Here is a 12,742-nt window from a genome sequence, read left to right as displayed (position 1 = left end):
ATTTATCTTTACATACATATGTACACACAGAAATATTACACACACATCCACATACATGGATGTCTATACTGTATGGCACTTCCCCCGAATGTATATTAGACAGTATCATCATCTTCATCGTCATCATCATTATCATTTTGTAGAAACAGGGTTTAGTTTATATTTACCAACATGTCTAAAGATTATTTGTTTGTAATTTGTATTTGTTTTGTTTTTTCTTATTCTGGCTCTCACATCTCAAATTACTTTCAGGATTATTATTTTTTTTTTGAAGTGCATTGTATAGAATTATACTGGTGAATTGTATTTTTGTAAATCAATGCTTTTTTTCTCAAGTAATACCATAAGAAAGTGACTAGTATTAATTGTGTTGTGTATTTATTGTAGGTCCTTCCTAATATGCTGTCCTGTACTTCCATAATCACTGGAAGGACTGTGTTGAAGTTCACAAGTATAAGTCTGGATTTCTTTATTTCTCCTTCCAGCTGTATCAGATTTTGTTTAATGTACTTTAAAGCTGTGTTGTTTGGGGCATGCACATTTAGGATCGTAACATTGTACTGATGAATTAATACTTTTATCAACACATGAAGTCCCTCTTTATGTCTAATCATTTTCGCTGTTCTGAAGTCTATATTATCTCATCATATGTACCCATCTCTGCCTTACTTTGTTCTTTAAAGTAATACCTGGATGATGTATCATTTTCCATCATCATTATTTTGCTTTCAATATAACTATATCATTATATTTGAAATGAGCTTTTGGCAGACGAGATATAGCTAGATCATGTTTTTTTTTTTTAATTTGCTTTGCCAAGCTGTATCTTTTAATTGCTATATTTAGACCATTATATTCAATGTGCTTATTAATATGCTAGGACTTAAATCTATCATTTATTAGTTGTTTTCTGTTTGTTTCTTCTAGTTCTCAGTTTTGTTTCCCATTTATTGCCTTCCTGTGAGTTACTTGAGTTTTTTATTGTAGAATTGTATCTTAATTTATTTATAGTATTTTTTGAGTATATTGTTTAAATAGTTTTCTTAGTGGTTCCTGTGGTTATTACAAGAGACAGAAATTATCACAATCTACTGATAACCAGCATTTTACTACTTAGAGTGAAGTGCAGAAACCTTATTTACATTTAGATATGTTTATTATTCCTACTTTCTTTTTTTCTTGCGCAGGGGCCATGCTAATCTTTTCTGTATCGTTCCAGTGTTAGTATATGTGCTGCTGAAGCAAGCACTGTTGTTCTCACTTTTAAAATATAATTGCCGTAAGTATTTCTTCTGTAGATCTGAGGTATTCTTTTTATTTTAAGATTTCATTTATTTGAGAGAGAATGCACAAGCAGGAGGAGGTTCAGAGGGAGAGGGAGAAGCAAACTCCCCAAGGGGGTCCATGCAGGGCTTGATCCCAGGACCCTGAGATCATGACCTGAGCCGAAGTGAGACACTTAACTGACTGAGCCACCCAGGCGCCCCTGAAGTGTTCTTATTTTTTAATGGGTAGTCTTACCACTGAGGTGTGCAGTGTGAGGGCTGGGGACATTCACATTTTCAGCTTCCTCATGGTTCCACTTGACTCCACCTAAGCACTGACCCACACTGCCTGGTTGCAGATAGGTAGATTGGAATGTCTTTGGTTTCTCTGACACTTTCCCCCAAAATGTGTGAGGGACCACATGCACCAATTCATAGCCTCCCAGTAGATGTAAGATCAGCTTGCCACTGGGTCTGAGACTAGTGGAGGGAGAAGGAGGTGATACCTCATCCTGCCATGGTGCTGTAGTGTGGGGGGGCAGGCTCAGCTTCCACAGAAATGGCAGGAGAGGTGAGATGCTGTCTAGTCCCAACCCCTCTGCCTTGTTCCATTTCACTGATTTAAAATACAAAATAATAATTTTTTAGAGAAAAATCTCAGAGACGATCTTCAGGACCTACAGCTACTCTAACAGTTCTTTGACTTGACACCAAAATAATGGTGGATAAAAAGAAAACTGACAAATTGTTCTTCATCAAAATTTAAAACTGTTACCTATAAAAGACGCTGTGAAGAGAATGAAAAGACAAGCTATATACTAAGAGAAAGTATTTCCAATCCATATATCCAACAAAGTATTTCTATCTAAAATATATAACAGTATCTCAAAACTCAGCAGTTAAAAAATCCAATTAGAAAATGATCAAAAGACACGAATAGCATTTCACCAAAAAGGACATACAGATGGCACATAAGCCTGTGAAAAGCTGTTCATTATGCAAATGAAAATTAAAACCCCAATGAGATATCACTACATACCTATTAGAATAGATAAAGTAAGAAATAGGGTTAGCACCAGTTGCTGGTAAAGATGCAGAGTAACTGGATCACCCCTACAGTGCTTGTGAGAATGTAATATGAAGCCATAATAGTGGATGACTTTACCAAATAAAAAAAGATAGCATTAGAAGCGTTCATAGGATGATCTTTTGAAGATCCTCATGTTAAATGGTTGAGTAGATGAAGTTGAAAAGATGACCAAACTGAATGAAACAGAGCAGTGAATGAGGTAGCAGAAATACCAGTATAGTATAATGTCAAAAAACAAAAACAGAAAGTATCTTAAAAAAGAGCAGTCAAGGGGCACCAGGGTGGCTCAGTTGGTTAAGCATCTGACTCTTGATTTTGACTCAGGTCATGATCTCAGTGTTGTGAGATCGAGCCCTGTGTTGGGCTCCGCCAGTCAGTGCTCAGTGGAAAGTTTGCTTGAGATTCTCTCTCCCTCTCCCTCTGTCCTTCCCCCCCCTTGTACTCCCTCCCTCTCTCTCTCAAATAAATAAATAGATAGATAGATGGATAGATAGATAAGTAGATAAATAAAATCTTTAAAGAAAGGATCAGTCAACGTTTAAGTGGTCAATGTTTATGAGAAATATAATTTAGAAATTATATGCTATGAATTTGGTTATGCTGTCCTATAAATTATTAATGTTAAGGAAAATTTTTGTTGGAATGATGAGAGTGGTTTTAAGAATCATTAAAAGACAATAAAATTTAAAAGACTAATTAACTGAACTTTTTAAAATATATACATGTGTGAAGGTAAATTGTTAAAATAGGTAAAATAGGGGCACCTGGGTGGCACAGCGGTTAAGCGTCTGCCTTCGGCTCAGGGCGTGATCCCAGCGTTCTGGGATCGAGCCCCATGTCGGGCTCCTCTGCTATGGGCCTGCTTCTTCCTCTCCAACTCCCCCTGCTTGTGTTCCCTCTCTCGCTGGCTGTCTCTATCTCTGTCAAACAAATAAAAAAAATCTTAAAAAAAAAATAGGTAAAATAGGTAAATAGTTAAAAATTGTGGTTAGAATGGAAAATGCAGTAAAGGGATTTTTTATTGTTGTTACTTTTGATTAGTCACTTTTGGGTTCTGTTCTGTTGTTTTAAATGAGTCCTAAGAAGTGTGAAGATGATTTTGAGAAAGATCAGGGAGAGGAACTGAAAGACACAAAAAAGTGAAACATAAGGGAAGAAGAAAAGATTGACTTTATAGATTTAGTCATGGGAAACAAAACGATTCCTTCTCTCAATGGTTTATATTTTCTAAAAATAGATGGTGAGCTTAACTGCAGAGTGAACATGAGGAAAAACAAAGAATCCATACCTGTGTGGAGACTTCAGGATCTCAGGAGCCCTGACTAACACGACTAGCACTGTGCTGGCATTTTAAATGACTAGTTGAGAACAACCTTGAATTTATAGAGGTACTTACAGTTGTCAAGAACAGTTAAGTATATGAGATTTTACTCTACTTTCTCACTGACAAGTTAGCCTGCTGCATTTTCAGAGATGATAGTAGAAAACCTGAGAAACTTGGGTTGTAGACAATAGACAGTTTTATTAATCATAGTACGACAATGGTCAGAATAATAGTTGAACCTGTTCTTACTGGAAGGGCCACCTGATACCTGCACCTGCAGTGGGCTGAATTAAAGGGAAGGAACCATGTGCTTTGGGGAGATGACTCTTTCATAATAGGTAATTGGCCTGACCTTTGCCCAGAGGGAGATTATCTTTGTTATACTAGACACCATACAAACCAGCTTGGGTCTGGAGTGAGACACTGTCTCTTACTTTCCAACATTGTCTGCTACTTAACTTCCTTGTAAAAAATAGTCTGGAAAAAAGAAAGTCAATGCCTCTGCCGACAGCCATGCAGATACACGAGAGGCATATGCTTGCAACTACGTCAGGTGAACTCCCAGTGCTCTTAGCTTATTCACTGCTCTATATGGTCAAAGCTTTTTTAAACTTACATCTAAAAAGGATGTATTTCTCTGTAAGAATTGTAAAATTATAGTAAAAATCTTGGGTGTGTATATAGTACTTTTTAAAATTCTTACCCAATTGTTGCAATCATTTCTTTCCTCCCCACCCTTTCTGTGCTTTCCCATTTTATGGTCTTTGCTTGTGAACTTCTGTCTTGGCTGTGTGAACTGTGTTGGACAATGGATTTGAGCAGATGTGACCTTTGCCATTTTCAAACAGAAGCTATGAGTGTATTTAAGAGTTTTTGGAGGGCACTGTTGCTTGGTATTTTTCTATAACAGCATGTCCCACATGGTAAGTCCCTTTCAGCCTGGATCATGAAAAGAAAATGAGAAGAGACAAAAAGGTTCGCCTGGGTAAGCAAAATGAGGTCCAGTGGAACCAGGTTGGGCCCCGTAAGGCTGAGCCAACCCTTACCAACCCTTATCAGGACAGCCTGTCAGAGTCACAGCTCTTCCACTATACTCATGAGTCTTAAGGGGAAAAACAAAACAAAACTGTTTTAAAGCACTGAGATAAGATTGTTGTATGGCATCAATTAGCGAAAGTTAATATAGGGTTCATAAACTCATTTGGAAAAAGTAGAAACGAGTTACACTTCAGAGTTGTAGTAATCAAGTTCAAATGTTCATTAGATATAATTCTGTAATTATTATGGGAATTATGGGAAAGATGTCATTGATAGGAATTATGAAATCTAGGATTTAGTCTCTGCCTTCCTATTGATACACAAGGAACTTGAAAAAGCCAGTTAATTTCCAAAATTCAAATTTTTCTTTTGTGATAAAAGGGAGTTGGAAAACTGATCTGTTTCATCTCATTTTAAAATTCCCTGATCGACTTTGTTTCTTTTTATTGAAAATATTGTATTGAATATAGACTTTATCAAGGACTGTGAAAGTTTGAGTATTTTACCGTAATTACAAGATAACAGGGTAGTCCATTACAATTGCGTGGATGGTGGCAGAATGCAAGACATTTGGGGTAGAAATGAGGGATAGTTCATTTCTCTTGCACCTCTTAGGTGAGCTGAAGAGAGTAAACCTATGCTTAGAACACCTGTTTTGCTTTTTGTTTTTTTGTTTTGTTTGTTTTGTTTTTAAGTAATCATCAGTAAGTATGCCTCTCTGGAGGGAGACCTTATTTTGATCTTCAAAGGCTTTTACTCTACAAATATCATTGGAAAAATAGTGCAGAAAAAGACAGTCAGTGACTCTGCTGATAAGACATGCAGAAGTGCAAGAGACTCTTAGACTCTGTCCCCAAAAAGGCTTTAGAAAAAAGTATTCATGGTATAATGTTGTTAATATGTTAGTAGATAGAATAATTTCAATTAGTACAAATTACATGGAATAACTTTCAATGTAAACTAGTGTCAGAATTTGTATTGTATAAAATACTATATATTGTAGTATTGGAAATTTACTATTTATTTCAATTTTGCCTGTTTTAATTATTAGTGAGTGCCTAGTATGCCCTCAGCATTTCAAAGAGCACACAATGAATATATGCTATAGTGCAAATTCTGTTAGAAGTTTTTTAAAAAGTGCCGTGAACATCACGTAGAGGAAACTACAATCAAGTGTCAAACACATTGTCCAAGAATATGCTAAGGAAATTCAGTATTTAAAAAAAGACACAGTGGCTTTGGATAACTAGAAGGGTTTCATTGCAAAGAGGGAAGTTAAGACAAACAATACTGTGACCAGGGTCTGCACAGATGTTCTCAGAGCAGCACCTAAAACTAGGTACTAACATGATATGGGCCAGCAAATCGGTTTAGTATTAGTAAATGTGTATGAGTGAGTATTAGTAGTTAAGTTCCATAGTAACCCTTTGAAGTAGGCATTTTGAGGAATTATTATGATTCCTATTTTTAATTGAGAAAATTGAAGGTAGAGACACAAAGTGACTTCTGAAGGATGATAACAGCTGACAAATTGAAAGCAGGCCTTTCACTTATATTTACTGATTTCTACTCTCTTGTTCTTGTGAAATGGCCACGTCCATTTCTGCTGATGAATAGGAAACATGTTATGAAGCCCTGCAAAATCAAAGTTGTATATTTGATTATATATAATTATTTTTATTTATTTATTTAATACAAAGTAAAAAACAGATAACTGATTTTGCAGCCATGAATTAGGAAGATTTGAAGGTGATATTACAAGATGTGTGTGTGTGTGTGTGTGTGTGTGTGTGTGTCTGTATCTATATATTTACATATGGTTATATATATGGTTATATAGTTACAGGTCCTACAGATATACAGTTACAGGGTGTGTGTGTGTGTGTGTGTGTGTGTGTGAGAGAGAGAGAGAGAGAGAGAGAGAGATCTATGTCCTCTTTTGGTTTTCAATTTGTGTTATTTCAACCATTCAAAATGCATATATTTTTTGGTTTTATATCATAGTTGATGTATTTTACTCACATGACATTTTGACTGGAATATATTTTATTTCACTGAGGGAGTAAGTGTATGTTAAGTATGCGGATTCATGGTTATCTACTTATTTCATTGTTGAACACGTTAAACTATAATGTCCCTGGATGAGAAAAAATAAGAATCTGTTTTTCTTAAATGGTTTCAAAGTGCTTTATTTTAGAATGTGTATTTGTTTTTGCATTTCAATTTAAACTCCACAGGGTTTTTTCTTTTTAATTTGTTATACTATAAAGAAAATTGTGCATACCCCTGTAATTCAAGAGCTTCAGATGAAATCTGAAAAAACTAAGCAGTGTTAGTTCTGTACTGTAAAAGGAAATCCAGTTTTCTTTCTCCCTTCCTTCTGTTTTCTTCCTTCCTCATTTTTCTTTAACTATCTTTTTTTTTCTCTTTCTTTTTTTATTTCTTTAATATAGAATACATATTATTTCTTAAATATATATAATTTATAAATATATGTATTACACACAATTTTTTGTATAGTATGTAATTTGTACAATATTTGTAGGTCACATAATATATATTAATTTTTTAAATATTGGATAGGATAGACCAAAAATCTATGTTTCATGTGGGATTTATGCCTCAATAATATTAAACAGATGTTTAAAGGGAGTAAAACCTAGGGCACCTGGATTGCTCAGTCAGCTCAGAGTCAGAGTCTTGATTTTGGCTCATGATCTCTGGGTCTTGAGATTGCCTGGCGTCAGGCTCTGCCCTGAGCATGGACTCTGCTTGAGATTCTTTCCTTTTCCCTCTGCCCCTCCCCTTGCTTGCACATGCACTCTCTCTTTCTCTCTCAAATAAATAAATCATTTTCTAAAATAATAAAGGGAGTAAAACCTAAGTACCATTTAACATTGTGAATATATGAATTGCATGCATGGATTCATTGATAAAGGCTTCATTGTCATAAGAAAGTTTTGCTTATGTAATGTCAATGTTATATCTTGCAGTTACGAGTAACTATATGAAAGGTATTAAAATATTTTTACACAAAATATTCTCAGTAATAAATTTGTATCCAATATTATGCATAATATATTTAAGTGCAAATTTTACACCTTGATGCACTTATAGTATAAATGTATGTGGTTTAATATTTTTATACATTTCCAGAATGTTTTTTTAAAAAGACTTTATTAGGAGAGTCTTAAAAGCTGTAAGATTCAGTTAAAAGTTACTTATATAACTCATTTTAATGAAAACGTTCATTTAATAAAATGCTGACAAAAATTATATCATGAAAAAAGAGTTGGCAGAACAGCTTTGGTAGAAAATTTCACTCTAGGAAAACATTCCCATATGTTTCATTAAGGTTGCAGCAGTTAACATTTCTCTGCTTCCATAATTTGACTTTATAAAGGTATGTATGCATGTGCCCCTAACCTGGAAAGTGTCCATTCCTGTAAAATGTATGCACCTGTAGTGTTTTAAGCATGTGTGTGTGTGCTGTGTAATTTATAAGATCAATCCTTTCACAAACAATACAAGAAACAACATGAGTTATTGTAATAATGAGAAAATAAACATGTTTATCCATAATTAAAAACAAAATGTCCAAAGATTGCTAGAAGTCAGCAGAGTAGTATGTTTGCTCTAGTTGTTTTATCTGCAGTAAGACAATTAAATAGGCTTGCTTCCCAAAGGATTCCCAATTCAGCTTTTACACTAACACACATCCAACTTTTCCCAGATTGATACAGATGGTTGAGCCTTGGTTTAAATATTAAGCATGTAGTATTTCTTTTGTATTCTCTGTTGTAGACAAATTCAGAATTTGATGTGAATAAAAGAAAGGAACTATGACCCGTGGCTGATAACTTAAAAGCTTAATCTGACATTAATATTTTAGGAACGTTAATAACTATTATTATTCATAATAATTACTATTGGAGTGATTGGGTCACTGGGTAAAAGGGATAGATTGCTGTCACATAATCCCTATAGTTAAGGTGGACATGGATACTGTAATGATAACTGATTCAAAGGAGTGAAAAAAACCCTCTGACTCAGCGATGTTTGATGTGGGCTAGCTAGCTGATCATGGCGTCGGAAGAACTGAAACCCAATGCTAGTCTGTTGAAGTTTTTTTTAATCTGTGTAAACAGGAAATCTCTAGGTCTACTGAGAAGGCGTCTCACTTGCATCATCAAAACAGGGAGTCACAGCCCCCAATTTCCAGACTTCTGTTAGTTCATACACCTGGAGCCTCTTCATTGAAGGGGAGTCTATGTCCCCTTAAGAAAAGAGCCTTCTTGACAGCCAAGATTTATACTGTCTTCCTCCTAGGACTTAAAAAATATACTTGCAGCCACTTTCCAAGGTTGCAACTTACTTTGGCACATTGGGGAAGGGAAAATCATCAGTCTTTGGGGGATTTCGGAACACAGATTCTGAACTGACACTAATTCTGGAGGTGCAAATGGTTACACTCCACAAGTCAGAGCAGGGCCTTATGGAGATCAGGGGAGCAATACAGTTTCAACTCAGGTCTCTCATAGGGGATAATTGGGTCTCAGGACCCACCTGTGGTATTTCCACAGTCGCAGCATGCCTACTTACAGTAAGCATACATAGCAACTGGCAGAATCTATACGGTGGTCATCTGGACCACGGAGTGAAGGCTTTATGCAGGGCCAGGACTAAAAGCAAGACAAGTAAGCAGCCTAGGGAACAAAATTTAAGGAGAAATATGCATCATTCTGAGAATGGGTGTCTTTTGAAATTTTGTGCACTGTCTTGCTTGCCTCACTCTAGTTCCAACAGGAAAGGCTACATGAAAGCCACGAGAGCCACTTCTACTCAGAAAGGTAAAACAAAGTAACATCACTTTCATGGAAGGAATATAGAGATTAGTGCCACCATCAAGAATTTTTCAGAGGCAGGAATAGTGATTCCCATCACATTGTGATTCAACTCACCTATTCTGGCCATTGCAGAAGACAGCTGGATCTTAGAGATGACAGTGGGTTATTGTCAACTTGATCAGGTGGTGACTCCAGTTAAAGTTGCTGTTCCAGTTATGTTTCATTGCTGAGGTAAATCAGTGTATCTCATCTGGGGCATACCTTTCTCTATAGCTTATTGTTTTGTTTTGCTTTTTATTATGTTCAGTTAGCCAACATATTATTAATTATCATTAATTTTTGATGTAGTGTTCAATGATTCATTAGTTGCGTATAACACCCAGTGCTCATCACATCACATGCCCTCCTCAATACCCATCACCCAGTTACCCCATCCCCTACCCCCTGCCCCGAAACCCTCAGTTTGTTTCTCAGAGTCCAGAGTCTCTCATGGTTTTTCTCCCTCTCTGATTTCTTCCCATTCAGTTTCCCCTCCCTTCCCCTATGGCCCTCCGTGCTAGTCCTTATGTTCATCATATGAGTGAAACCATATGAGGATTGTCTTTCTCTGCTTGACTTAACTTCACTTAGCATAATCCCCTCAAGTTCCATCCATGTCGATGCAGATGGTAGGTATTCATCCTTTCTGATGGCTGCTTTTCTCTATGCCTTTTTAAAAAGGCCACCAGAAGCAATTCACTTTACTTGGCAAGTCCAACATTATACCGCAGTAGTTCTCTAGTTGTAGGTTATAATCTAGTCCACAGGAACCTTGAGCATCTTTCCTTCCACAGAATGCCACTGTGGTCTATTAGATTTATGATACTAACCTGATTGGAGCTGGTGAGCAGGAAGGAGATACTACCCTACATATATTGTTAAAACAGTTGTGTGCCTGGCGGGGGGATAAATTCTGGAAAAAAAATGATGACATACTTAATTTCTGTATCTAATCAAATCTCCATTTCTTCTTGTGACATTTTTGTTAAATTATGTTTCACTAGTATTTTCCACTTATTTTAAATTTCTAAATTTATTGATACAAAGTACCTCATAGTATAATATTATGATCTTTAATATCTGTAGAGTAGGCCTTTTCATTGTTGTTATTTTTTCCTGTAGTTTAGTTCATTGAGTATATTCAATGTACATAGTATTCTAGGTGGGCATATATATATATATATATATATATATATATATATATATATATATATGGCATTCTGACTCGTGTGAGGTGGTATCTCACTGTAGTTTTGTAAATCACTCTGGTACCATCACCCACTGTATTTTGTTTCCATGATCACTGTTGAAAAGTTAAATGTCGGGGTGCCTGGGTGGCTCTCGGGGCGCCTGGGTGGCTCAGTCCTTAAGCATCTGCCTTCAGCTCAGGGCGTGATCCCAGCATGCTGGGGTCGAGCCCCACATCAGGTTCCTCTGCTGGGAGCCTGCTTCTTCCTCTCCCTCTCCCCCTGCTTGTGTTCCCTCTTTCTCTGGCTGTCTCTCTCTGTGTCAAATAAATAAATAAAATCTTAAAAAAAAAAAAAAAAAGAAAAGTTAAATGTCAGTCTTATTGTTGCTTCTTTGTAGGTAATAAGTCTTTTTCCTCCAGCACTTTTCAGCATTTTATCTTGGCTTTGGTTTTTAGTAGTTATATTGCAATGTCTGAGTGAGATTTTTCTTTTATTTATCTTATTTGTGGTGGGGTCATAGTACTTGTTTGTATCTGACTTATGATATCTTATCAGTTTTGGAAACCCGTCAGTTATTTTCTCAAATGCTCTTTGTGCCCCGTTCCCTTGAATGGACTCCAGTTGATAGATAGGCGAGCTTCGCTTCATATTTTACAGCTTTTAAGGATTCTTCCCTGATTTTTTTCCTCTTTGCTTTGGTCGACCGATCTATTTTCCAGTCAGCTAATAATCTCTTCAGTGGTATAAAATATTTTGTTAATATATTAATCATGTTATTTTTAATTTCTAGGATTTGTAGGATTTTCATTTTATTTCTATGTAACTCCCTGTTCTTTGGTGAAATTTTCTTCTGTTTTCTTGAAAATATTTATCATAGCTATGTTAAAGCCCATAATCTGGAAATTCCTAGATTTGGGTTTTGTATGACTCTGTTTATATTGCCTAAATGGTAGGTACTGATCCCTGGAGATTTTCCATGGATTGCTGTATATTTTCTATGAGGAATTACACAAGTTCTAGGTACCTTCCCTGAGGTAAGGCTGACCCTATTCTCTAACAGGCATGTATAATAGTAGTTAGATATCCCCAATTTGATCAGAGATTGATCACTTGAGTATTTTAATTTTTTCAGGATGGTTGTTTTTCTAATTGGTCTCCACTGATATAATGTGGCTCTAGGAGCCTCAATGGGCAATTTAGGTGGTTTACCACTACGCTTCTTTTTCAGATGTTTCCGTATTCCACCTCTCTCTCTAGTAATGCAAGGCTTCCAAAAATCCCACTACATTTTCTTGTAGGTTTCTTAGCTACAATTTCTGGGAAGATTATTAAATGCAGAAACAATTGCACATAAAAGAGTCAAAGAGTGGGCAGTTCACTTCTCTGCACCGCTTTTTTTTTTTTTTTTTTTTTTTTTTTCTTTTTTCTTTTTGTCACAATATTAGGCCATGAAATCCTTGCTGCCTTTGCTGGCTCATAGTCCATTTTTTACCCTTTATTATCTCATGAGTCTTCTGGTCTCCCTTTCACTGGCTAACCTCTAACTGATTTCCAGGTTTCTCAGTATGTAGGTTCCTAAGTGCCTCCAACCAAATGTAATTAGTACTCATCCTTCTTAGACAAATACGAAATAAGAAGCATAAGTCACTCATCTGATGCAGATCATTGTGCTATACTTTCTTCCTTGTTGATATCATGAAACTGTATCTCTGAATCCTTGTCATTCTATGATAAAAATGGCTCTGAGTTTAGTTATCACCATAACTATGAGTTAATGTAATATAGTTGGGAGGAATTTGCTTAAAAATTAAGTGGAAAGAGTTGGAATTTTTGCAAAGCCCATGCTTAATTGTGCACCCTTTTAACAAGAGTATAAGGAAGCATCTCAATATGTGATATATTTGTTGAGTAGTCACTTACAATTAAAATTGGGCTAGGCTGAAGTTTTC

General features: G+C 35.9%; 1 non-coding gene across 1 annotated transcript; it reads right to left on the bottom strand.

Annotated features, from left to right (window-relative positions):
- Positions 1-1,146: 1,146 nt before the first annotated feature.
- On the bottom strand, positions 1,147-1,249 carry LOC113251588 (U6 spliceosomal RNA). Its single transcript, XR_003314561.1, has one exon. It is a non-coding gene; the product is annotated as a U6 spliceosomal RNA (small nuclear RNA).
- Positions 1,250-12,742: the final 11,493 nt, after the last annotated feature.

Source organism: Ursus arctos, unplaced genomic scaffold (genome assembly GCF_023065955.2).
Source record: "Ursus arctos isolate Adak ecotype North America unplaced genomic scaffold, UrsArc2.0 scaffold_10, whole genome shotgun sequence".
Lineage (NCBI taxonomy): Eukaryota > Metazoa > Chordata > Mammalia > Carnivora > Ursidae > Ursus > Ursus arctos.
Note: the sequence above shows the minus strand (reverse complement) of the source record. Positions and strands in the feature narration are given on the sequence as shown.